The following is a 25,202-nucleotide window of genomic DNA, read 5'->3' as shown; positions in this document are numbered from 1 at the left end:
ACCCTAGAAAACAATAAAAAATCGGAGAAAACTCAAAAAATCCTAAAACACCATAAAATTCCTAGAAAACTTTAAAAATTTTATACGGTTTTTAGCGTTTTTAAGATTTTTTAGATTTTTTTAGGGTTTTATGATTTATTAGAGTTTTCTGTGGTTTTTCAGAATTGTTTTGGGTTTTTATTGTTTTCCAGAGTTTTTTGGAGTTTCTAGGGTTTTCTAGGAATTTTATTGGTTTTTAGAGTTTTCTAGTGTTTCTCAGCATTTTTTAGAGTTTTTAGGGTTTTCTTGAATTTTTTAGGGTTTTTTGGTTTTCTAGGGTTTTTAGCATTTTTAGGGTTTTTTTTTAGGTTTTTTAGGGATTTTTATGGTTTTCTAAGGTTTTTTAGGGTTTTCTTGGATTTTTAGGGTTTTCTGGAATTTGTAGGATTTTCTAGAGTTTTTAAGGGTTTCTTGCATTTCTAGGGTTTTCTAGTGTTTTTACGGTTTTCTATTGTTTTTTTAAGTTCTCTAGGATTTTTAAGGTTTTCTATGCAATCTAGGGTTTGATGAGTATTTTGGTGAAAAATAAATTAACCACCAAAACACACAAATCTAACCGGCAAGTGTACCGGGTCGCATCAAGTAATAATAACTCACATGAGTGAGGTCGATCCCACAGGGATTGAAGGATTGAGCAATTTTAGTTTAGTGGTTGATTTAGTCAAGCGAATCAATTGTTGGTTGAGTGTTTTTGATTAACAGAAACTAAACTGCTTAGAATGTAAAAGGGAAAGGGAAAATTGCAGTAAACTAAAGAGCAGGAAAATAAAGATACTGAATCTTAAAGAGCATGTAAAATAAGGTGCAGAAACTTAACTTGCAAGAAATGTAAATAACAGAAGCTTAAAGTGCAAGAAATGTAAATTGCTTGAATCATAAAAGGGATTGGGACGTGGACTTGCAGGAATTAGACAAGAAACAAGTAAATGGCATTAAACATAAAAGAGAAAATTGAAGCGCAGTGAAGTAGATCTTAACAGAAAAGTAAAATGACTTGAGAATTTAAAGAACTAGGAAGAGACTAGATAACAAGTCTAGATAACAAGTAGAAGAGACTAGATAACAAGTCTAGATCTCAAATCCTTCCTTGATCCAACAAGAGCAATTGCAAAAGAAACAAAGAAAAGTAATGTTTGATTCAAAGAAGTTATGCATTTTCATTCCAAATTGCTTTCTTATGATACAAGAAAGTGCATAAAACCTAATAAAAACAAAGAAAAAAGCATAGAAAAACAGGGATATGATGACATGTCATCAGGGTTTCTCAGGATTTTTTAGGATTTAGGATTTTTAGAATTTTTTTTATTGTTTTTTAGGCTTTCTAGTGATTTTTATGGTTTTCTAGGGTTTCTTAGGGTTTAGGGTTTAGGGTTTTTTAGTGTAGGGGTTTGTAGGGTTTTCTAGTGTTTTTAGGATTTTCTAGGGTTTTTAGGTTTTTTTTAGTCTTTTTAGGATTTTTTAGGGTTTTTAGGATTTTCTAAGGTTTTTTTAGGATTTCTAGGGTTTATAGGATTTTCTAGGGTTTTTAGGGTTTTTTTAGAGTTTTCTAGGATTTTCTTGGGATTTTAGGATTTTGTAGGGTTTTCTAGGGTTTTCTAGGGGTTTATGGTTTTTTTAGGGTTTTCTAAGGTTTTTCAGGATTTTCTAGGTGTTTCAGGGTTTTTTAGAATTTTCTAGAGTTTTTTAAAGGTTTCTAGGATTTTTATGATTTTCTTAGATTTTTTAGCTTTTTTAGGGTTTTCTAGGATTTTTAGGGGTTTTTATGGTTTTCTAGGGTTTTTTGGAGTTTTCTAGGTTTTTCTAGGAATTTTATGGGTTTTTAGAGTTTTCTAGTGTTTCTCAGCATTTTTAGGGTTTTTAGGGTTTTCTAGTGTTTTTTTGGGTTTTAGGATTTTCTAGGGTTTTTAGAATTTTTTTTAGGGTTTTTAGGCTTTTTTAGGGATTTTTATGGTTTTCTAGGATTTGTAGGGTTTTCTGGGATTTGTAGGGTTTTCTAGGATTTTTAAAGGTTCTCAGGATTTTTTAGGATTTTTAGGGTTTTCTAGAGTTTTTTAGGCTTTTAGGGTTTTCTAAGATTTTTAGAATTTCTTTCGATTTTTTTGGTTATTTAGGGATTTTTATGGTTTTCTAACGTTTTTAGGGTTTTCTAGGATTTTTATGGTTTTCTAGGGTTTTTAGGGTTTTCTAAGATTTTTAAGGTTTTCTTGGATTTTTAGGGTTTTCTAGGGATTTTTTGGGTTTTTTACGGTTGTCTACGGTTTTTAGGGTTTCTTAGGGTTTGCTAGGGTTTTTCAGGCTTTTAGGGCTTTCTAGGTTTTTCTAGGTGTTTTTGGGTTTTTTAGGATTTTCTAGTGGTTTTTCGGATTCTCTAGTGTTTTCTAGTGCTTTTCCAGGCTTTTTTTTAATAGTTTTCTAGGGTTTTTTGGATTTTTCAGGGTTTCTATGGTTTTTAGGGATTTTTATGGTTTTCTAAAGTTTTTTAGGATTTCTAAGGTTTATAGGATTTTCTAGGGGTTTTAGGATTTTTTTTAGAGTTTTCTAGGATTTTCTAGGGCTTTTAGGATTTTTAGAGTTTTCTAGGGTTTTTCAGGGTTTTTTGGGGTTTTTAGGATTTTTGATGGTTTTTCTAGGGTTTTTCAGGTTTTTTAGGATTTTTAGTGGTTTTTAGGTTATTCTAGGTTTTTTAGGGTTTTCTAGGGTTTTTAGGGGTTTTTATAGTTTTCTAGGGTTTTTTAGGGTATTCTAGGATTTTTAGGGTTTTCTAGGAATTTTAGGGTTTTCAAGGGCTATTAGGGTTTTCTAGGAATTTTATGCTTTAGGGTTTCTTAGAGTTTTCTATGGTTTTTAGGATTTTTAAGAGTTTTCTAGGGTTTTTAAGGATTTTTTATGGTTTTCTAGGATATTTAGCGTTTTTTTGGTTTTTATAGAATTTCTAGGGTTTTCAGGGTTTTTTAGAGTTTTCTAGGGTTTTCTACGATTTTTATGGGTTTTTAGGGTTTTCAAGAAATTTTATGGTTTTCTAGGGTTTTTTAGGGTTTTCTAGGATTTTTAGGGTTTTCTAGGATCTTTTAGGGTTTTTAGGATTTTCTAGGGTGTTTTGGGTTTTCTATAGTTTTTTTAAGTTTTCTAGAATTTTTATGGTTTTCTAGGCATTCTAGCATTTCTCAGGATTTTTTAGGATTTAGGGTTTTATAGGGTTTTTAGAATTTTTTATGGGTTTTTTAGGGTTTTTAGTGGTTTTTCTGGTTTTCTGGGATTTTTTAGTGTTTTCTATGGGTTTTTTAGGATTTTTAGTGTTTTTAGTGTTTTCTAGCATTTAGGGTTTCTTAGGATTTTCTAGGGTTTTTCAGGATTTTCTAGGTGTTTTAGGGTTTTTTAGGATTTTTAGTGGTTTTTAGGATTCTCTAGTGTTTTCTAGTCCTTTTACATAGTTTTTTAAAGTTTTCTAGGATATTTATAGTTTTCTAAGCTTTTTAGTATTTTTTAGGATTTCTAAGGTTTCTAGGGTTTTTAGGATTTTTTTTAGAGTTTTCTAGGGTTTTTCAGGATTTTTTTTGGGTATTTAGGGTTTTTGATGGTTTTTCTAGAGTTTTCCAGGGTTTTTAGGATTTTTTAGGTTTTTTAGAATTTTTAGGATTTTGTAGGATTTTCTAGGGTATAGGGTTTTCTAGAATTTTTAAAGTTTCTGGGATTTTTATGGTTTTTAGGGTTTTCTTAGGTTTTCTATAGTTTTTTAAAGTTTTCTATGATTTTTATTATTTTCTTTGGTTTTTAGGGCTTTTTTAGTGTTTTCTAGGATATTTAGGGTTTTTTGTTTTCTAGGATTTTTAGGTTTTTTTTAGGGTTTTCCAGGTTTTCTAGTGCTTTTTAGGGTTTTTCAGGGTTTTTATGGTTTTCTATTGTTTTTATAGTTTTCTATGGTTTTTAGGGTTATTTAGGATTTGCTAGGGTTTTGTAGTGAATTCCAGAGTTTTGTAAAGTTTTCTACGATTTTTATGGTTTTCTAGGGTTTTTAGGATTTTTTTAGGGTTTTCTAGGGTTTTTTTAGGATTTTTATGGTTTTCAAGGGTCTTCTAGAATTTCTAGGATTTTTTTTATAGTTTTCTATGGTTTTTAACGGGTTTTAAAGTTTTCTAGGGTTTTTAGGATTTTCTATATAGGTTTTTAAAGTTTTCTAGGATTTTTTCGGTTTTCTATAGTTATTAGAATTTTCTAGGGTGTTTTGTGGTTTTTTAGTGTTTTCTAAGATTTTTAGGGTTTTTTAGGATTCTAGGACTTTTTAGGGTTTTTTAGGGTTTTCTAGGGTTTTTCTATAGAGTTTTATGGTTTTCTAGGGTTTTTAGGGTTTTCTAGGAATTTTATGCTTTATTAGGGTTTTCTAGGGTTTTTAGGGTTTTTTAGAGTTTTCCAGGATTTTCTAGGATTTTTATGGTTTTTTTTAGAGTTTTCTAGGGTCTCTCAGGATTTTTTAGGGTTTTTAGGGTTTTCTAAGGTTTTTACGGTTTTTAGCGTTTTTAAGATTTTTTAGATTTTTTTTAGGGTTTTATGATTTATTAGAGTTTTCTGCGGTTTTTCAGAATTTTTTTGGGTTTTTATTGTTTTCTAGAGTTTTTTGGAGTTTCTAGGGTTTTCTAGGAATTTTATTGGTTTTTAGAGTTTTCTAGTGTTTCTCAGCATTTTTTAGAGTTTTTAGGGTTTTCTTGAGTTTTTTAGGGTTTTTTGGGTTTTCTAGGGTTTTTAGCATTTTTAGGGTTTTTTTAGGTTTTTTAGGGATTTTTATGGTTTTCTAGGGTTTTTTAGGGTTTTCTTGGATTTTTAGGGTTTTCTAGAATTTGTAGGATTTTCTAGGGTTTTTAAGGGTTTCTTGGATTTCCAGGGTTTTCTAGTGTTTTACGGTTTTCTATTGTTTTTTTAAGTTTTCTAGGATTTTTAAGGTTTTCTATGCATTCTAGGGTTTCTCAGGATTTTTTAGGATTTAGGGTTTTCTAGGGTTTTTAGAATTTTTTTATTGTTTTTTAGGCTTTCTAGTGATTTTTATGGTTTTCTAGGGTTTCTTAGGGTTTTTCTAAGGGTTTGTAGGGTTTTTTAGTGTAGGGCTTTGTAGGGTTTTCTAGTGTTTTTAGGATTTTCTAGGGTTTTTAGGCTTTTTTTAGTCTTTTTAGGATTTTTTAGGGTTTTTAGGGTTTTTAGGGGTTTTTATGGTTTTCTAAGGTTTTTTAGGATTTCTTGGGTTCATAGGATTTTCTTGGGATTTTAGGATTTTGTAGGGTTTTCTAGGGTTTTTAGGGTTTTCTAGGGGTTTATGGTTTTTTAGGGTTTTCTAAGGTTTTTCAGGATTTTCTAGGTGTTTCAGGGTTTTCTAGTGTTTTCCAGAGGTTTTTAAAGTTTTCTAGGATTTTTATGGTTTTCTAGGGTTTTTAGGATTTTTTTAGGGTTTTCTAGGGTTTTAGGATTTTTATGGTTTTCTAGGGTCTTCTAGAATTTCTAGGATTTTTTTATAGTTTTCTATGGTTTTTAACGGGTTTTAGGGTTTTCTAGGGTTTTTAGCGTTTTTTAGGGTTTTCTAGGATTTTCTATAGGTTTTTAAAGTTTTTTAGGGTTTAGGGTTTAGGGTTTAGGGTTTTTAGGGTTTTTAGGATTTTCTAAGATTTTTAGGGTTTTTTACGGTTTTCTAGGGTTTTTCTATAGATTTTTATGATTTTCTAGGGTTTTTAGTATTTTTTAAGGTTTTCTAGGATTTTTAGGGTTTTCTAGGAATTTTATGCTTTTTTAGGGTTTTCTAGGGTTTTTAGGGTTTTTTAGAGTTTTCCAGGATTTTCTTGGATTTTTATGGTTTTTTTAGAGTTTTCTAGGGTCTATCAGGATTTTTTAGGGTTTTCTAAGGTTTTTTAGGGTTTTTAGCGTTTTAAAGATTTTTTAGATTTTTTTAGGGTTTTATGATTTATTAGAGTTTTCTGCGGTTTTTGAGGATTTTTTTGGGTTTTTTTGTTTTCTAGAGTTTTTTAGAGTTTTCTAGGGTTTTCTAGGAATTTTATGGGTTTTTAGAGTTTTCTAGTATTTCTCAGTATTTTTTAAAGTTTTTAGGGTTTTCTAGAGTTTTTTAGGGTTTTTAGGATTTTTTTAAAATTTTCTAGGGTTTTTCAGGATTTTTTTGGGTATTTAGGGTTTTTGATGGTTTTTCTAGAGTTTTCTAGGGTTTTTAGGGTTTTTTAAAATTATTAGGATTTTGTAGGATTTTTTAGGGTATATAGGGTTTTCTAGAATTTTTAAAGTTTCTGGGATTTTTATGGTTTTTAGAGTTTTCTTAGGTTTTCTAGAGTTTTTTAAGGTTTTCTATGATTTTTATTATTTTCTACGTTTTTTAGGGTTTTTTAGGGTTTTCTAGGATATTTAGGGTTTTTTTTTCTAGGATTTTTAGGTTTTTTTAGGGTTTTCCAGGTTTTCTAGTGCTTTTTAGGGTTTAGGGTTTTTCAGGATTTTTTATGATTTTCTAGTGTTTTCCAGAGTTTTGTAAAGTTTTCTAGGATTTTTAGGATTTTTTTAGGGTTTTCTAGGGTTTTTAGGATTTTTATGGTTTTCTAGGGTCTTCTAGAATTTCTAGGATTTTTTTATAGTTTTCTATGGTTTTTAACGGGTTTTAGGGTTTTCTAGGGTTTTTAGGGTTTTCTAGGAAATTCTATAGGTTTTTAAAGTTTTCTAGAATTTTTTCGGTTTTTTATAGTTTTTAGGGTTTTCTAGGGTTTTTAGGGTGTTTTGTGGTTTCTTAGTGTTTTCTAAGATTTTTAGGCTTTTCTAGGATTTCTAGGACTTTTTAGGGTTTTTTAGGGTTTTCTAGGATTTTTCTATAGAGTTTAATGGTTTTCTAAGGTTTTTAGTGTTTTTTAAGGTTTTCTAGGGTTTTTAGGGTTTTCTAGGAATTTTATGCTTTTTTAGGGTTTTCTAGGGTTTTTAGGGTTTTTTAGAGTTTTCCAGGATTTTCTAGAATTTTTATGGTTTTTTTTAGAGTTTTCTAGGGTCTCTCAGGATTTTTTAGGGTTTTTAGGTTTTTCTAAGGTTTTTTACGGTTTTTAGCGTTTTTAAGATTTTTTAGATTTTTTTAGGGTTTTATGATTTATTAGAGTTTTCTGCGATTTTTCAGAATTTTTATGGGTTTTTAGAGTTTTCTAGTGTTTCTCAGCATTTTTAGAGTTTTTAGGGTTTTCTTGAGTTTTTTAGGGTTTTTTGGGTTTTCTAGGGTTTTCAGCATTTTTAGGGTTTTTTTAGGTTTTTTAGGGATTTTTATGGTTTTTTAGGGTTTTCTTGGATTTTTAGGGTTTTCTGATATTTGTAGGATTTTCCAGGATTTTTAAGGGTTTCTTGGATTTCTAGGGTTTTCTAGTGTTTTTACGGTTTTCTATTATTTTTTTAAGTTTTCTAGGATTTTTAAGGTTTTCTATGCATTCTAGGGTTTCTCAGATTTTTTAGGATTTAGGGTTTTCTAGGGTTTTTAGAATTTTTTTTATTGTTTTTTAGGCTTTCTAGTGATTTTTATGGTTTTCTAGGGTTTCTTAGTGTTTTGTAGGGGTTTGTAGGGTTTTCTAGTGTTTTTAGGTTTTTATAGGGTTTTTAGGCTTTTTTTCGTCTTTTTAGGATTTTTTAGGGTTTCTAGGGTTTTTAGGGGTTTTTATGGTTTTCTAAGGTTTTTTAGGATTTCTAGGGTTTATAGGATTTTGTAGGGTTTTTAGGGTTTTTTTAGAGTTTTCTAGGATTTTCTTGGGATTTTAGGATTTTGTAGGGTTTTCTAGGGTTTTTAGGGTTTTCTTGGGGTTTATGGTCTTTTTATGGTTTTCTAAGGTTTTTCAGGATTTTCTAGGTGTTTCAGGATTTTTTAGAGTTTTCTAGAATTTTTAAAGGTTTCTAGGATTTTTATGATTTTCTTAGATTTTTTAGCTTTTTTAGGGTTTTCTAGGATTTTTAGGGGTTTTTATGGTTTTCTAGGGTTTTTTAGGGTTTTAATGGAATTTTATGTTTTTTAGCGTTTTCTAGGGTTTTTAGGGTTTTTGAGAGTTTTATTGGATTTTTCAGGATTTTTTTTTTGTTTTAATGGTTTTCTATTTTCTAGGACTTTTAGGGTTTTTTAGAGTTTTCTAGGATTTTTATGGTTTTAGAGTTTTATAGGGTCTCTCAGGATTTTTTAGAGTTTTTAGAGTTTGCCAGGGTTTTTAGGGTTTTTTAGAGTTTTCTAGGGTTTGAGGGTCTTTTAGAGTTTTCTGGGATTTTTCAGGATTTTTTTGGGTCTTTATTGTTTTCTACGGTTTTCTAAGATTTTTAAGGTCTTTTAGAGTTTTTCTAGGGTTTCTTAAGATTTTTAGGGTTTTTAGAGTTTTCTAGAGTCTTTTAGGATTTTTAGGGTTTTCTACGGTTTTTAGAATTTTTTAGGGTTTTTTAGAAATTTTTATAGTTTTCTAGGGTTTTTTAGGGTTTTCTAGGATTTTTAGGGTTTTCTAGAGCTTTCTATAGTTTTTTTTTAAGTTTTCTCAGATTTTTATGGTTTTCTAGGGTTTCTAGGATTTTCTACGATTTTTAGGGTATTCTAGGGTTTTCTGGAGTTTTTTTAAGTTTTTTTAAGGATTTTTTTTTTGTTTTTTAGGGTTTTCTAGGATTTCTAGTTCTTTTTAGGGTTTTTAGGATTTTCTAGTGTTTTCCAGAGTTTTTTAAAGTTTTCTAGGGTTTTTAGGATTTTTTTAGGGTTTTCTAGGGTTTTAGGGTTTTCAGGATTTTTTAGAGTTTTCTAGGGTTTTCTACGATTTTTACGAGTTTTTAGGGTTTTCTAGGATTTTTTGGGATTTTTATGGTTTTCTAGGGCCTTTTTAGGATTTCTTTGGTTTGTAGGATTTTTTAGGATTTTTATGGTTTTTTTTTTATTTTCTAGGGTTTTTAGGATTTTTTAGAGTTTTCTAGGATTTTTCAGGATTTTTTGGGTTGTTAGGTTTTTCTAGGGTTTTTTATCGTTTTCTAGATTTTTTTTATCATTTTCTAAGATTTATGGGTTTTCTAGGATTTTTAGGATTATGTAGGGTTTTCTAGGGGTTTTAGGTTTTTTCAGGGTTTTCTAGATTTTCTAGAATTTTTTTAAAAATCCTCTACGATTTTTATGGTTTTTTAGGGTTTTTATGGTTTTCTAGGGTTTTAAGGTTTGTTAGGGTTTTTAAGATTTTTTATGGTTTTTCAAGGAGTTTTTAGGGTTTTCTAGAATTTTTAGGGTTTTTTATGATTTTCTAGGATTTTTAGGGTTTCTAGGGTTTTCTATAGTTTTTCAAAGTTTTCTAGGATTTTTATGGTTTTCTAGGGTTTTTAGTGTTTTTTAAGGTTTTCTAAGATTTTTAGGGTTTTCTAAAAATTTTATGCTTTTTTAGGGTTTTCTAGAATTTTTAGGGTTTTTTATAGTTTTCCAGGGTTTTCTAGGATTTTTATGATTTTTCTTAGAGTTTTCTAGGGTCTCTCAGGATTTTTTAGGGTTTTCTAAGGTTTTTTAGGGTTTTTAGCGTTTTTAAGATTTTTTAGATTTTTCTAGGCTTTAATGATTTATTAGAGTTTTCTGCGGTTTTTCAGGATTTTTTTGGGTTTTTATTGTTTTCTAGAGCTTTCTAGAGTTTTTAGGGTTTTTTGGAGTTTTCTATGTTTTTCTAGGAATTTTATGGGTTTTTAGAGTTTTCTAGTCTTTCTCAGCATTTTTTAGGGTTTTTAGGGTTTTCTAGTGTTTTTTTGGGTTTTTAGGATTTTCTAGGGTTTTAAGAATTTTTTAGGGTTTTAAGATTTTTTTAGGGATTTTTATGGTTTTCTAGGGTTTTCTAGGATTTTTAGGGTTTTCTGGGATTTGTAGGGTTTACTAGGGTTTTTAAGGGTTTTCTAGGGTTTCTAGGATTTTCTATAGTTGTTCTTTAAGTTTTCTAGGATTTTTATGGTTTTCTAGGCATTCTAGGGTTTCTTAGAATTTTTTAGGATTTTTATGGTTTTCTAGAGTTTTTTAGGCTTTTAGGGTTTTCTAGGATTTTTAGAATTTCTTTGGATTTTTTTGGCTATTTAGGGATTTTTAGGGTTTTCTAAGATTTTTAAGGTTTTCTTGGATTTTTAGGGTTTTCTAGGGGTTTTTTTGGGTTTTTTAGGGTTTGCTAGGGTTTTTCAGGCTTTTAGGGCTTTTTAGGTTTTTCTAGGTGTTTTTGGGTTTTTTAGGATTTTCTAGTGGTTTTTTGGATTCTCTAGTGTTTTCTAGTGCTTTTTCAGGGTTTTTTTGAATTTTTTTAGGGTTTCTAGGATTTTTTGGGATTTTTATCGTTTCTAAAGTTTTTTAGGATTTCTAGGGTTTATAAGATTTACTAGGGGTTTTAGGATTATTTTTTTAGAGTTTTCTAAGAATTTTTAGAGTTTTCTAGGGTTTTTCACAGTTTTTTGGGGTTTTTAGGATTTTTGATGGTGTTTCTAGGGTTTTTTTCTGGTTTTTTAAGATTTTTAGTGGTTTTTAGGATTTTTTAGGTTTTTTAGGATTTTCTAGGGTTTTTAGGAGTTTTTATGGTTTTCTAGGGTTTTTTGGGTATTCTAGGATTTTTAGGGTTTTCAAGGGTTTTTATGGTTTTCAAGGGTTATTAGGGTTTTCTAGGAATTTTATGCTTTAGGGTTTTTTAGAGTTTTCTAGGGTTTTTAGGATTTTTAAGAGTTTTCTAGGGTTTCTAGGGTTTTTTTAGAGTGTTCAAGGATTTTTTAGGGTGTTTAGGGTTTTCTAGGATTTTTTTAGAGTGTTCAAGGATTTTTTAGGGTGTTTAGGGTTTTCTAGGATTTTTTTAGGGTTTTAGGATTTTTTAGAGTTTTCTAGGATTTTTCAGGATTTTTTTGGGTATTGTTTTCTAGAGCTTTCTAGGTTTTTTAAAGTTTTTCTAGGATTTTTATGGTTTTTTAGCGTTTTCTAGGGTTTTTTAAGATTTTTTAGGGTTTTAGTGTTTTCTAGAGTTTTTTAGGGTTTTTAGGATTTTCTATGGTTTTTAGAAATTTTTAGGGTTTTTTAGGTTTTTTAGGGATTTTTATGGTTTTCTATGATTTTTTATGGTTTTCTAGAATTTTTAGGGTTTTCAGTGATTTTTAGGGTTTTTAGGGTTTTTAGGATTTTCTACGGTTTTTTATGGTTTTCTAGGGTTTTTTAGTGTTTTCCAGGATTTTTAGGATTTTCTAGGGTTTTCTACGATTTTTTAGGGTATTCTAGGGTTTTTTGGAGTTTTTTAAAGTTTTCTATGATTTTTATTGTTTTCTAAGGTTTTTAAGGATTTTTTATGGTTTTCTAGGATATTTAGCGTTTTTTTTTTTGTTTTTCTAGAATTTTTAGGGTTTTTTAGGGTTTTCTAAGATTTCTAGTGCTTTTTAGGGTTTTCAAGTGTTTTCCAGAGATTTTTTAAAGTTTTCTAAAATTTTTATGGTTTTGTAGGGTTTTTAGAATTTTTTAGGGTTTTCTACGGTTTTTTGGGATTTTTAGGGTTTTCTATGGTCTTTTAGGGATTTTTATGGTTTTCTCGGATTTTTTAGGGTTTTCTGTGATTTTTAGGGTTTTCTAGGGTTTTTTGGATTTTCTAGGGATTTTTTATGGTTTTCTAGGGTTTTTTAATGTTTTCTAGGAATTTTTGGATTTTCTAGGATTTTCTACGATTTTTTAAGGTATTCTAGGGTCTTTTTTCGAGTTTTTTAAAGTGTTCTATGACTTTTTTTTGTTTTCTAAGATTTTTAAGGATTTTTTATCGTTTTCTAAGATTTGTAGCATTTTTTTGTTTTTCTAGGATTTTTATGGTTTTCTAGGGTTTTCAGGATTTTTTAGGGTTTTCTAGGTTTTTTGAAATTTTATGGTTTTTTAGGACATTTTTAGGATTTCTAGGGTTTATAGGGTTTTTACGGTTTTTGTTAGTTTTCTTGGGTGTTTAGGAATTTCAGGGTTTTTTGGGTTGTTAGGATTTTCTAGGGTTTTTATCGTTTTCTATGGTTTTTAGTATTTTCTAGAATTTTCTCGAGTTTTTAAAATTTTCTAGGAATTTTATTGTTTTCTAGGATTTTTAACATTTTACAGGGTTTTCTAGGGGTTTTAGGTTTTTTAGGGTTTTCTAGGATTTTTAGGATTTTCTAGGATTTTTTTAGGGTTTTTCAGGATTTTCTAGGTGTTTAGGATTTTCTTGGGTTTTCTAGAGTTTTTTAAAATTTTTCTAGGATTTTTATGGTTTTTATAGTTTTTTAGGATTTTCTAGGTGTTTTAGGAGTTTCTAGAATTTTTAGGGTTTTTTGGGATTTTCAGGGTTTTTTAGTGTTTTCTAGTGTTTTCTACGGTTTTTAGGATTCTTTATAGTTTTCTTGGAATTTTAAGGATTTTTAGAGTTTTCTATGGTTTTTAGGGTTTTCATGAATTTTTAAAGTTTTTTAGGGTTTTCTAGGGTTTTCTACGATTCTTAAGGGTTTTTAGGGTTTTCAAGAAATTTTATGGTTTTCTAGGGTTTTTTAGGGTTTTCTAGGATTTTAGGGTTTTCTAGGATTTTTTAGGGTTTTTAGGATTTTCTAGGGTGTTCTGGGTTTTCTATAGTTTTTTTAAGTTTTCTAGGATTTTTATGGTTTTCTAGGCATTCTAGCGTTTCTCAGGATTTTTTAGGATTTAGGGTTTTATTGGGTTTTTAGAATTTTTTACGGGTTTTAGGGTTTTTAGCGGTTTTTCTGGTTTTCTGGAATTTTTTAGTGTTTTCTATGGGTTTTTTCAGGATTTTTAGTGTTTTTAGTGTTCTCTAGCGTTTAGGGTTTCTTAGGGTTTTCTAGGGTTTTTCAGGATTTTCTAGGTGTTTTAGGATTTTTTAGGATTTTCTAGTGGTTTTTAGGATTCTCTAGTATTTTCTAGTGCTTTTACAGAGTTTTTTAAAGTTTTCTAGGATTTTTATAGTTTTCTAAGCTTTTTTGTATTTTTTAGGATTTCTAGGGTTTCAAGAGTTTTCTAGGGTTTTTAGGATTTTTTTAAAGTTTTCTAGGGTTTTTCAGGATTTTTTTGGGTATTCAGGGTTTTTGATGGTTTTTCTAGAGTTTTCTAGCGTTTTTAGGATTTTTTAGGGTTTTTTAGAATTTTTAAGATTTTGTAGGATTTTTTAGGGTATAGGGTTTTCTAGAATTTTTAAAGTTTCTGGAATTTTTATGGTTTTTAGGGTTTTCGTAGGTTTTCTAGAGTTTTTTAAAGTTTTCTATGATTTTTATGGTTTTTAGGGTTTTCTAGAGTTTTTTAAAGTTTTCTATGGTTTTTAGGGTTTTCTAGGATATTTAGGGTTTTTTGTTTTCTAGGATTTTTAGGTTTTTTTTAGGGTTTTCCAGGTTTTTTAATGCTTTTTAGGGTTTTTCAGGGTTTTTTATGGTTTTCTAAGGTTTTTATAGTTTTCTATGGTTTTTAGGGTTATTTAGGATTTGCTAGGGTTTTCTAGTGTTTTCCATAGTTTTGTAAGGTTTTCTAGGATTTTTATGGTTTTCTAGGGTTTTTAGGATTTTTTTAGGATTTTCTAGGGTTTTTTAGGATTTTTATGGTTTTCTAGGGTCTTCTAGAATTTCTAGGATTTTTTTATAGTTTTCTATGGATTTTAACGGGTTTTAGGGTTTTCTAGGGTTTTTAGGGTTTTCTAGGATTTTCTATAGGTTTTTAAAGTTTTCTAGGATTTTTTCGGTTTTCTATAGTTTTTAGGGTTTTCTAGGGTTTTTAGGGTGTTTAGTGGTTTTTTAGTGTTTCTTAGGATTTTTAGGGTTTTCTAGGATTTCTAGGACTTTTTAGGATTTTTTGGGGTTTTCTATGGTTTTTCTATAGAGTTTTATGGTTTTCTAGGGTTTTTAGTGTTTTTAAGGTTTTCTAGGGTTTTTAGGGTTTTCTAGGAATTTTATGCTTTTTTAGTGTTTTCTAGGGTTTTTAGGATTTTTTAGAGTTTTCCAGGATTTTCTAGGATTTTTAAGGTTTTTTTTAGAGCTTTCTAGGGTCTCTCAGGATTTTTTAGGGTTTTTAGGGTTTTCTAAGGTTTTTTTAGGGTTTTTAGCGTTTTTAAGATTTCTTAGATTTTTTAGGGTTTTATGTTTTATTAGAGTTTTCTGCAGTTTTTCAGAATTTTTTTGGGTTTTTATTGTTTTCTAGAGTTTTTTGGAGTTTTCTAGGGTTTTCTAGGAATTTTATGGATTTTTAGAGTTTTCTATTGTTTCTCAGCATTTTTTAGAGTTTTTAGGGTTTTCTTGAGTTTTTTAGGGTTTTTTGGGTTTTCTAGGGTTTTCAGCATTTTTAGGGTTTTTTTAGGTTTTTTAGGAATTTTTATGGTTTTCTAGGGTTTTTTAGGGTTTTCTTGGATTTTTAGGGTTTTCTGGGATTTGTAGGATTTTCTAGGTTTTTTAAGGGTTTCTTGGATTTCTAGGGTTTTCAAAGATTTTCTTGGATTTTCTATAGTTTTTTTAAAGTTTTCTAGGATTTTTATGGTTTTCTAGCGTTTTTTAGGTTTTTTAGGATTTTCTAGTGGTTTTAAGGATTCTCTAATGTTTTCTAGTGCTTTTCCAGAGTTTTTTAAAGTTTTCTAGGATTTTTATAGTTTTCTAAGCTTTTTAGGATTTTTTAGGGTTTCTAGGGTTTTTAGGGATTTTTAATGTTTTCTAAGATTTTTTAGGATTTCTAGCGTTTATAGGATTTTCTAGGGTTTTTAGAGTTTTTTTTAGAGTTTTCTAGGGTTTTCTAGGATTTTAGGATTTTTTTTTAGAGTTTTCTAGGGTTTTTCAGGATTTTTTGTGTATTTAGGGTTTTTATGGTTTTTCTAGGGTTTTTAGGATTTTGTTGGGTTTTCTAGAATTTTCTAGGATTTTTAGGGTCTTTTAGAATTTTTCTAGGGTTTTCTAGAATTTTTATGATTTTTAGCGTTTTCTAGGATTTCTTAAGATTTTTTAGGATTTTTAGGGTTTTCTAGAGTTTTTTAGGATTTTTATAATTTTTTAGTATTTTTTAGGTTTTTTAGGAATTTTTATGGTTTTCTAGGATTTTTCGGGTTTTCTAGGGTTTTTAAGAATTTTTAGGATTTTTTAGGGTTTTTAGGTTTTTCAAGAAATTTTATTGTTTTCTAGGGTTTTTTTAGGGTTTTCTAGGGTTTAAGGATTTTCTATAGTTTTTTTTTAAGTTTTCCAGGATTTTTATAGTTTTTTAGGGTTTTTAGATTTTTTATGGTTTTCTAGGATTTTTTAGAGTTTTCTAAAATTTTTAGGGTGTTTTTGAAATTTCTAGAATTTTTAGGGTTTTTTGGAATTTTCTAGGGTTTTCTAGGATTTTCAAGGTTTTTTAGCGTTTTCTAGTGTTTTCTACGGTTTTTAGGATTCTTATAGTTTTCTAGGATTTTTAAAGTTTTTTAGGATTTTCTAGGGTTTTCTACGATTTTTAAGGGTTTTTACGGTTTTCAAGAAATTTTATGGTTTTCTAGGGTTTTCTAAGATTTTTTAGGATTTTTAGGGTTTTCTAGTGTTTTTACGGTTTTCTATTGTTTTTTTAAGTTTTCTAGGATTTTTAAGGTTTTCTATGCATTCTAGGGTTTCTCAGGATTTTTTAGGATTTAGGGTTTTCTAGGGTTTTTAGAAATTTTTTTAGGGTTTTTTTAGGGTTTCTTAGGATTTTCTAGGGATTTGTAGGATTTTTTAGTGTAGTGGTTTGTAGGGTTTTCTAGTGTTTTTAGAAATTTTTTAGGGTTTTTAGGATTTTTTAGGGTTTCTAGGTTTTTAGGGGTTTTCATGGTTTTCTAAGGTTTTTTAGGATTTCTAAGATTTATAGGATTTTCTAGGGTTTTTAGGGTTTTTTTAGAGTTTTCTAGAATTTTCTTGGGATTTTAGGATTTTGTAGGGTTCTCGAGGGTTTTTAGGATTTTCTAGGGGTTTATGGTTTTTTTAGTGTTTTCTAGGGTTTTTCAGGATTTTCTAGGTGTTTCAGGGTTTTTGAGTTTTCTAGAGTTTTTTAAAGGTTTGTAGGATTTTTATGATTTTCTAGGATTTTTTAGCTTTTTTAGGGTTTTCTAGGATTTTTAGGGGTTTATATCGTTTTCCGTTTTCTAGGATTTTTAGGGTTTTCTAGGGTTTTTAGGGTTTTTATGAGTTTTCTAGGGTTTTTAAGAGTTTTATAGGATTTTTCAGGATTTTTTTTTTGTTTTAATGGTTTTCTATTTTCTAGGACTTTTAGGGTTTTTTAGAGTTATCTAGGTTTTCTAGGATTTTTATGGTTTTAGAGTTTTATAGGGTCTCTCAGAATTTTTTAGGGTTTTTAGGGTTTTCCAGAGTTTTTAGGGTTTTTAGAGTTTTCTAGGGTTTGAAGGTTTTTTAGAGTTTTCTAGGATTTTTTAGGATTTTTTGAGTCTTTATTGTTTTCTACGGTTTTCTAAGATTTTTATGGTCTTTTAGAGTTTTTCTAGAGTTTTTTCAGAATTTTTACGGTTTTTTAGGATTTTTAGGGTTTTCTAGGGTTTTAGAATTTTTTAGGATTTTTTAGGAATTTTTATGATTTTCTAGGGTTTTTTAGGGTTTTCTAGGATTTTTAGGGTTTTCTAGGGTTTTCTATGGTTTTTTTTAAGTTTTCTAAGATTTTTATGGTTTCCTAGGGTTTCTAGGTTTTTTAGGGTTTTCTACGATTTTTAGGGTATTCTAGAATTTTCTGGAGTTTTTTTAAATTTTTTATGATTTTTATTGTTTTCTAAGATTTTTAAGGATTTTTTTTGTTTTTTAGGGTTTTCTAGGATTTCTAGTGCTTTTTAGGATTTTTAGGGTTTTCTAGTGTTTTCCAGAGTTTTTAAAGTTTTCTAGGATTTTTATGGTTTTCTAGGGTTTTTAGGATTTTTTTTTTAGGATTTTCTAGGTTTTTTGAGATTTTTATGGTTTTCTAGGGCCTTTTTAGGATTTCTATGGTTTGTAGAATTTTCTAGGATTTTTATGGTTTTTTTTTTAATTTTCTAGGGTTTTTAGGATTTTTTAGAGTTTTCTAGGGTTTTTCAGGATTTTTTGGGTTGTTAGATTTTTCTAGGGTTTTTTTATCGTTTTCTAGATTTTTTTTCATTTTCTAAGATTTTAATGGTTTTCTAGGATTTCTATGGGTTTTAGGGTTTCTCAGGGTTTTCTAGGATTTTCTAGAATTTTTTTAAAATCTTCTACGATTTTTATGGTTTTTTAAGGTTTTTATGGTTTTCTAGGGTTTTAAGGTTTGTTAGGGTTTTCTGGAATTTTTAGGGTTTTTTAGGATTTTCTAGGATTTTTAGGGTTTTCTAGGATTTTCTAGGATTTTCTAGGATTTTCAGGGTTTTTTTTAAGTGTTTTCTAGTGTTTTCTACGATTTTTTGAATTCTTTATAGTTTTCTAGGATTTTTAAGGGTTTTTAGGGTTTTTTTAGGGTTTTTAGGGTTTTCAAGAATTTTTAAAGTTTTTAAGGATTTTTTAGGGTTTTCTAGAGTTTTCTAGGGTTTTCTACGGTTTCCAGGTTTTTTATAGTTTTCTAGGATTTTTGCGGGGTTTTACGGTTTTCAAAAAATTTTATGGTTTTCTAGGGTTAAAGGGTTTTCTAGGATTTTTATGGTTTTTTAGGAGTTTTATGATTTTCTAGGGTTTTTAGGGTTTTTTATGGTTTTCTAGGATTTTTTAGAGGTTTCTAGAATTTTTAGGGTTTTCTGAAATTTTCTAGGAGTTTTTTAGGATTTTCAGGGTTTTCTAGGATTTTTAGGATTCTTTATAGTTTTCCAGGATTTTAAAGGGTTTTTAGGGATTTTAAGAATTTTTAAAGTTTTTTAGGATTTTTTAGAGTTTTCTAGGGTTTTCTACGATTTTTAAGGGTTCTTAGGGTTTTCAAGATATTTTATGGTTTTCCAGGGTTTTTTAGGATTTTCTAGGATTTTTAGGGTTTTCTATGATTTTTTAGGGTTTTTAGGGTTTTCTAGGGTTTTTAGGGTTTTCTATAGTTTTTTTAAGTTTTCTAAGATTTTTTTGGTTTTCTAGGATATTTTAGGATTTAGGGTTTTCTAGGGTTTTTAGAATTTTTTAGGATTTTTTAGGTTTTTTAGTGGTTTTTATGGTTTTCTAGAATTTTTTAGGGTTTTCTAGGGATTTTTAGGGTTTTCTAGGGGATTTTAGGGTTTTCTAGGGTTTTTAGGGTTTCTTAGTGTTTTCTAGAGTTTTTCAGAATTTTCCAGGTGTTTTAGGATTTTCTAGTGGTTTTTAGGATTCTCTAGTGTTTTCTAGTGCTTTTCCAGAGTTTTTTAAAGTTTTTTAGGATTTTTATAGTTTTCTAAGCTTTTTTAGGGTTTCTAGGATTTTTAGGGGTTTTTATGGTTTTCGAAGGTTTTTTAGAATTTCTAGGGTTTATAGGATTTTCTAGGGTTTTTAGGATTTTTTTACAGTTTTCTAGGGTTTTTAGGATTTTTTAGAGTTTTCTAGGATTTTTCAGGATTTTTTGGGTATTTACGGTTTTTGATGGTTTTTCTAGGGTTTTCTAGGGGTTTTTAGGGTTTTCTTGGATTTTTACGGTTTTTTTTAGGTTTTCTAGGATTTTTCAGGGTTTTTTAGGTGTTTTAGGATTTTTTAGGATTTTCTAGAGTGTTCTAGAGATTTTCAAAGGTTTCTAGGATTTTTATGATTTTCTAGGGTTTTTAGGTTTGTTAGGATTTTTTATGGTATTCTAGGATTTTTAGGGGTTTTTAGAATTTTCTTGAAATTTTAGGGTTTTCTAGGGTTTTTAGGATTTAGGGTTTTCTAGGAATTTTATGCTTTTTTTAGGTTTTTCTAGGATTTTTAGGATTTTTGAGTTTTCTAGGATTTTTCAGAGTTTTCTAGGAATTTTCAGAATTTTTTTTTATTTTTATTGTTTTCTATTTTCTAGGACTTTTAGGATTTTTTAGAGTTTTTTCAGGATTTTTTAGGATTTTTATTTTTTTAGAGTTTTCTAGGGTCTCTCGGGATTTTTTAGGGTTTTTCGGATTTTCTAGGATTTTTTAGGGTTTTTAGGATTTTTTCTAGGATTTTTTATGGTTTTTTAGATTTTTCTAGGATTTCTTAAGATTTTTTAGGGTTTTTAGCGTTTTCTCAAGTTTTTAGGGTTTTCTAGGATTTTTAGAATTTTCTAGGGTTTTTAGGATTTTCTAGGATTTTTAGGGTTTTCTAGGGTTTTCTATAGTTTTTTTAAAGTTTTCTAGGATTTTTATGGTTTTCTAGGATTTTTAGCGTTAGGGTTTTCTAGAGTTTTTTAAAGTATTCTATGATTTTATTGTTTTTTAAGGTTTTTAAGGATTTTCTATAAGGTTTTCTAAAATTTTTAGCGTTATTTAGGGTTTTCTAGGATTTCTAGTGCTTTTAGGATTTTTAGGATTTTCTAGTGTTTTTCAGAGTTTTTTAAAGTTTTCTAGGATTTTTTAAAGTTTCCTAGGATTTTTAGAATTTTCTAAGATTTTTTGGAATTTTTATGATTTTCTAGGCCTTTTTAGGATTTCTAGGGTTTATAGGGTTTTTTAGGGTTTTTACAATTTGTTTTAGTTTTCTAGGATTTTTAGGATTTTTTAGAGTTTTCTAGGGATTTTCAGGATTTTTTGGGTTGTTAGGTTTTTCTAGGGGTTTTTTATCGTTTTCTAGGTTTTTTTATCGTTTTCTAAGATTTTTATAGTTTTCTAGGATTTTTAGGATTTTGTAGGGTTTTTCTATGGGTTTTAGGATTTTTAGGATTTTCTAGGATTTTTAAGATTTTCTAGTGTTTTTTAAGGTTTTTCAAGGTTTTCTAGGTGTTTTAGGGTTTTCTATGCTTTTTTAGGGTTTTTTAAAATTTTCTAGAATTTTTATAGTTCTTTAGGGTTTTTATGATTTTCTAGGGTGTTTAGGATTTTTTAAAATTTTTATGATTTTTTAGGATTTTTATGGTTTTCTAGGGTTTTTAGGTATTTTTAGGATTTTTTTTGGTTTTCTAACAATTTTTAGGGTTTTCTAGAATTTCTAGAATTTTTTTGGATTCTTTATAGTTTTGTAGGATTTTTAAGGATTTTTAGAGTTTTTTAGGATTTTCTAGGATTTTCTATAATTTTTTTTAAGTTTTCTAGGATTTTTATGGTTTTCTAGGCATTCTAGGGTTTCTCAGGATTTTTTAGGGTTTTTAGGGTTTTCTATGATTTTTAGAATTTTTTTAGGGTTTTATAGGTTTTTTAGGATTTTCTAGTGCTTTTCCAGAATTTTTTAAAGTTTTCTAGACTTTTTAGGATTTTTTTAGGGTTTCTAGAATTTTTAGGAATTTTTATGATTTTCTAAGGATTTCTAGTGTTTATAGAATTTTCTAGGTTTTTAGGGTTTTTTTAGAGTTTTCTTGGGTTTTTCAGGATTTTTTTGGGTTTTTAGGGGCTTTTAGGGTTTTTGATGGTTTTTCTAGGATTTTTTAGGATTTTCTAGGGTTTTTAGGATTTTCTAGGATTTTTTAGGTTTTCTAGGATTTTTAGGGTTTTCTAGGTGTTTTAGAGTTTTTTAGGATTTTCTAGAGTTTTTTAAAGGTTTCTATGATTTTTATGATTTTTTGTTGTTTTTATGGTCTTTTAGAGTTTTCTAGGATTTTTAGGATTTTTTTAGAGTTTTCTAGGATTTTCTAGGATTTTTATGATTTTTTAGAGTTTTCTAGGGTTTCTCAGGATTTTTTTAGGTTTTTTAGGGTTTTAGGATTTTTTAGAGTTTTCAAGGATTTTTCAGAATTTTTTTGTGTTTTTATTGTTTTCGTAGTTTTCTACAGTTTTTAGGATTTTTTTTTAGAATTTTTCTAGGGTTTTCTAGGATTTTTATGGATTTTTAGGGTTTTCTAGAGTTTCTTAAAATTTTTTAGGATTTTTAGGGTCTTCTAGAGTTTTTTAGGGTTTTTTGGATTTTTTATGGTTTTCTAGGGTTTCTAGGATTTTTTAGGGTTTTCTAGGATTTTTAGGATTTTTTGGAGTTTTCTACGATTTTTTAAGGTATTCTAGAGTTTTCTGGAGTTTTTTAAAATTTTCTATGATTTTTATTGTATTCTTTGTATTTAAGGATTTTTTATGGTTTTCTAAGAATTTTAGAATTTTTTTAAAGATTTTCTAGGATTTCTAATGCTTTTAGGGTTTTTAGGATTTCTCTAGTATTTTCCAGAGTTTTTTGTTTTTTAGGATTTTTATGATTTTCTAAAGTTTTTAGAATTTTTTTAGGTTTTTTAGGATTTCATGGGTTTAAAAAAATTCATTTGATCAATATTTCCCAAACCATGAAATCAATATATCCCAAACCAAATTTACAATCTAATATCTTCCTAGTGGTTCTTTGAAGTCAAAGTGGCTTCCAGTTTCAAATGAGTGGCAAAATTGAAGAATAAATAGTTTTCTAAAATATAATATTTGAAATCACTCTTCAACTTATCTTTTTAATGTTTTGAAAAATTTGAAGAAAAGATATGGGATATCAAATAATTTTGTAATAGGTGCAAACTATGGAGTATTATGAGATATATTGCATGCAGATTATAAAAGAGGGAATGAATCAATTTGTTAAAAATCTAAAAAAATACTCTTAAATTTTATATTGTTTTAATTTTGTCCCAAAAATTTTTTATTTGTATCAAATATATCTTTGGTGGCTAATTTTTCAAAAAAAATTAGGATGAATTTAGTAATAATTTCACAAAAATAACATAGGTGTCACGCATTATTGCTGAATTGGTCCTAAATTTTTTAAAATTTAACGGTCAATAATATATTTAATGCAAATAGAAAAACTTCAAGAACAAAATTGAAACAAAATAAAAATTAAAAATATTTTTAAAATTTTTGACAAATTTTCCCGTTTAGATTTGTTGACCGTTTAAATTCCCAGACTCAAATTTAAATTCTCGTTTGGAAAATATACACGTTACAAATTATATCCCAGTTGAGAATTTCTCAAATCTTCCTCCTTCTTCTTCGTCACTATCATTCTGTTCCTACTCAATTCGTGGCCATGCCTTCTAACAAGTCCTTGCCATCAGTGGCATCAAATTCAAACTCTAGCCCAGCCCTAGAGGAAGTTCAGAAATCAGCAACCCTATCAGGAAGAGTTTTACCCGAAACCCATTCTCTATGCCCTCCCTAGTCGCAAACCCTACTAGTTCTAGATCCGTTTTCCCCAACACTCCCGCCAACAGTCCTTCAGGTTCCTTTCCTTTTTCCTTTCCTCTTTTATTTTTTTCCCCTCCTATTTACTTTATTACTGGTTGTTTGAAATGTGCTTAGATTTATGTCAAAAGATTTTTAGCTTTCTCAAAAGTCAAAATAGTTTAGGGATTCCGATTCACTACTTCATTTTCAATTTGTGGTTTTGGACTTTTGGTATCCTGTAGATTTTCAGGTAAGGAACAGTGTTGCCGGCAGAGAAAGTGGGGGGTCTTTGCGGTACGTTGATGACAAAGAAAATGGGAAAGATCAGACATTGAAGCCCGGGTTGCTTGAAGGACTCAAAGAATTTCATGTCTCCGACCATCTCTGCTTCCTGCAAGATTATTATTTCTCCGAGGAAAAAAGTGCTGATTGAGAGGAATGGGCCAGTTCCAGATTCTGTTCCATCTGCAGAGGCCAAAAACAACGTTCGCAAGGTAACTTTTGCAGAACCCTTGGAATGTGGTGGTGGCTTGCAATCAGACCACCTTGATCTATATTTGATGGGGTTCCAAATTTTGAGGAATCACATAGTAGCCGCTCTAGTTTGACATCTGAGGAAGAACATGATCTGAATGTTCTTTAGTTCCAAATAATGACACTGATTTGTCATTTGAGGCTGAACATGATCTGAATGTTCCTTTGGTTCTAGAGGATAAAATTGAGACAGAACCTTCATTTGAAACTGTTTTCCTCGATCATGATTGTGTTAACCTTGACCCAACTTTCAAGCTTAGTCCTACCCCACCTCCAGCTTCATCCACAGCAACCATCTTAGCTCCTCTTGATGCCGATCCCTTGATGCCACCTTACGATCCTAAAACAAAATATCTCTTCCCTAGACCGCAGTTTCTTCATTACAAACCTAGACCAAGGACGGAACTTTGCAGAGTATCATATCTGGTAGCTTCTCTGATATCACAGAGGATTCTCAGTCCGAAGAAGCTTCACAGAAGGAAGCAGAGGAGGTCTCTTCGGATGAGGCGGTTATGGAGGAAGAAAGCCAAGTTCTGATGAACCAAGTCCTGCAGAGGGAACCATTGAAGCCAACCCTAAGCGCCGCTTCTCTATGAAATCATTGGCTTTGGTCTGATTATTCTCCTCTCATTTGCTGTTTTCTCCATCTCAGTCATCAATTCTCCGGTGGTTCATCATACAGTGTTTGAAGACACATGAGGCTTATGAAGCGTCTCAACTTTCAGATTTTTGCAAGGGCCAACTTTGATCAATTCACCCAGTTTGCAAAAGCAAAATTCGATTGTTTAGCTCAGAGTCTCCATATCCGGTTTATTAAGTCCTTAAATATCTGAGCTGATATCCAAAGTTAGAGGACTACAAATTCATAGTTTGGCCCAGTTGCAAGACTACAACTTGACCGTTGTGCCGGATCATGTTGTGGTTAATCAGTACCATGTATTTCGTAGGGGCAAAAATGAAGTTGTTGATGCTGAAATCAACAGTACTTCACATTCAAGAAAGTGAAGTCATCTCATCCGCAACTAAGAGGGAACAGTAGATCGTCGATTGAAGAGCCAGGTCAGTAAACTTCTATTGGGACTTCTATTGATTATTGATTCGACTAGTAGCAACAAACTTGTATGATGGGGCCCCATGGAGACGCAGGAGATGGATGCAGGAGCCGCCAGCCGGATCGACCAATAAATGATAAGAGGGATGGGCTCATTCGACTAATTAGTGATCCCTGGTTGATCGGAAAGAGATGTCCCTAAAATATGAGGGGATTGGTTGATCGGAAAGCCCTCCATCGTACAGCAGGAGTAGGACATTCCATATAATTCAGATCCACTAGCTGTCACTCCTTGCCCTATTCGGTCTGAGTGCTTTAGATCCTCCACAACCAGAGCAGTCTTTGCAACTGACTGAAGCGGGAAATTCAGATGCAAAGCAAGAACAAGAAGGCAACGTTTATTTCAATGTTGAAGGTGTTTCAGAATTGGATGAAGTACTTAAGGGCCAAGCAGGAATTACCAGAGCAGGCAGGCTTTGCAACTGGCTGAAGCAGAAATTTCAGAAGCAATGCATTTACAAGAAGAGGATGCTCACTTCTTCGGTTTTTTCTTTCCTCTCTCACTAGGAGATGGTGCCAGGTTCAATATTGAAAAACCAAGTAACGAAGGTCTAGAGAATTTGCCTAGTTTAGGCTCAGAAGTTGAAAAAATTTATGCAACAGTAGATGCTGCAATCACCAGGAATGAAAGGAGATCTGAAACAACTGACATAACTCCACGTATGATGCTATATTTGCTGCTCTGTGGAGGTGCACTTATAATTGCTCTTGTATCTTTCAAGTTTTCAAGGAAAGGTAAAATCGGAAGCAAAAGGGTCACCAGATCTGTGGACCTTTGATTGGTAAGGAGTTGCATCCCAACAACTTCATTGCAAATTTCTCCAGAGACATCTCTCAGGCATACCCACAGAAATGGACGTGCTTAAACTTGAAGAGCATTGCCCTTCAGAAAATGAGCAGCTTTCAGCAGGGTTTCATCCCAAACCAGCTTTCAGCGTAGAGAAGAAGCGCAAGAAGCACTATATCATCATGGGCCTCTTCAGACTATTCCATGGGTTCGACATCATCCTATGGAAGCTTAACATTGTACGAGAAAATTCCAAGCAAGCAGGTATGTATTTTATTTCCCTTTATTGTCACAAAACCTAACAAAACATGTACTTTCTTCCACTATAAATTTGTTTCTTATAAAACTCTAAAAACTCTATTCATGGATCGGATCCGATCTGCATATCTGCGGTATTTATCCGAATTCGATCTAAAAATTATCGGATTCGCACACTAATCGGATCGGATTGCGAATTTTGTAAATAAATAAGTAAATATTCTTTTTATGATGTTGTATTATTCTAATTTATTATTTAAAAAAAATATGTTTAATATTCTTTTTATTAATATTTTTTAAATAAAAATAAACTTTTAAAAATATTTTTTGTATTTTGTGAATATAT

At 29.9% G+C, this 25,202-nt stretch overlaps 1 long non-coding RNA gene across 1 annotated transcript; it reads left to right on the top strand.

The window, feature by feature from the left end:
- On the top strand, positions 21,880-24,049 carry LOC110272127. The gene is made up of 2 exons (XR_002363037.1): positions 21,880-22,221; positions 22,409-24,049. It is a non-coding gene; the product is annotated as an uncharacterized LOC110272127 (long non-coding RNA).

The sequence above is a fragment of the Arachis ipaensis genome, chromosome B05, assembly GCF_000816755.2.
Source record: "Arachis ipaensis cultivar K30076 chromosome B05, Araip1.1, whole genome shotgun sequence".
Classification (NCBI taxonomy): domain Eukaryota; kingdom Viridiplantae; phylum Streptophyta; class Magnoliopsida; order Fabales; family Fabaceae; genus Arachis; species Arachis ipaensis.
This window is presented reverse-complemented; position numbering and strand designations above follow the sequence as displayed.